Consider the following 1,414-nt stretch of genomic DNA (forward strand, 5'->3'; position numbering starts at 1 on the left):
GCCACTCACCCATATCTTAGGCCCAACTGTATAAACACTGTCAAACGTATATCTTAAAAATAGACAAAGAGTAAACCTCACCTTCCCTTTCTAATGAAAGAGTGTTTCTAGGAAACAGCTGTTCAAAATACATTCATAAGCAGTCAATGAACAGAGAAAATGGGATCCCCTGCAAAGTGCTCCAAGCTCAGAAACTAAGTACCTCCTTCACGAAATTCAGAACGCTGACAACTATTACTTAAGTTTTACTTCATGGCTCAACTAGAGAAAAGAGAAAAACCCAGGAGATGGTGGGTTCATGAGAGGTTTTACTTCCAGTCCTGATGTGGATATGACATTTCTCCAAATGGACCTGCCGCTTTCTCTGAATGCTGGATCCCGTGTCAAGCTGCCTCACTGACTCAGATGCAGACGTTCAGAACGTAGGGTGTCGCGGAGCCAGAGCAGAGAAGTGTTGTCAGATGGGGAGAAGCAGCTCCTCGGACCTAAAGCCTGCACACCTGCTGTGGTTTCTGGGAGAAGGGGAAACATAGACTTGTCTTTTAGTAGTAATTATCTCCCAGCCCATTGCCACCATTCCCAGGAAACAGCTAGCACAATGCTGAAGTTGGGTAAGGGCTCTGGGCCTTCCTAGCGCCCCACCTGTGCCTGAGGGAACAGGGAATACCCTGCTGAACTCGGGGAACTGCTCAAGGTCCATTACCTGCACTGTGTCGGGGGACAGGGGCACCGCACTGAAGTTGGGGACTGTGCGGTCCTTTCTCTCGCTCTTCTTGGGGAACACGGGAAACCCTGGAATGTCTGCGAACCATCCCACAAAAGCTTTGCTGAGCGGGTGCCCTGGAGTTCCTGGGTCTGGAGTGTATGGCCAGTTGACGGAGACTAGGCAGAAGAGACTTTCAAGGGAAAAAGGAAAGAAAACTGAGTCTCCATGATGAACTCTCTCAACATGCCCTTCCAGAACCCTGCCTCTTACCCGGGGTGCCCCTACTCCCAGAAAGCCCACCTATGGCCACACAGCATGCATTCACCCAGCCAGGAACTCCACAGGTCCACTCTCTCAAAACTCCACTTCCTTGGCTCCTGGTCTGCGTCCTTGGGCTGCTCCGGATCTGCACACAGAGACGTAGCTCCACCCCCATGGGGTGATTGCTTGGGGAGTATGATGCTTCCAGCTCCTTGAATGCCAGGCAACCGGCCCCATGACTCACAACTCTGGGAGTGCAGAGGTCCAGGAGGCACCTCCTTGGCTAAACGCCCTGAGCAGGCATGACGGGGATCATGGGCAGGGCTGCAATCACACACACACACACACACACACACACACACACACACACACACACACACACACACACACACGGCCCCTTTCGCGGACCCCTCTAGCTGCAGACCACCCTCAGAGCCCTGCCCCTTC

The 1,414-nt window shown here is 52.5% G+C and overlaps 1 long non-coding RNA gene across 1 annotated transcript; it reads right to left on the bottom strand.

Annotated features, from left to right (window-relative positions):
• Positions 1 to 218: 218 nt before the first annotated feature.
• On the bottom strand, positions 219 to 1,105 carry LOC148106780 (uncharacterized). The gene is made up of 3 exons (XR_015723514.1): positions 1,007 to 1,105; positions 704 to 896; positions 219 to 512 (listed from the first exon to the last, which is right to left on the bottom strand). It is a non-coding gene; the product is annotated as an uncharacterized LOC148106780 (long non-coding RNA).
• Between the last annotated feature and the right edge of the window lie 309 nt (positions 1,106 to 1,414).

The sequence above is a fragment of the Ursus americanus genome, unplaced genomic scaffold, assembly GCF_024610735.1.
Source record: "Ursus americanus isolate L20-20 unplaced genomic scaffold, mUrsAme1.1.p SCAF_45, whole genome shotgun sequence".
NCBI lineage: Eukaryota > Metazoa > Chordata > Mammalia > Carnivora > Ursidae > Ursus > Ursus americanus.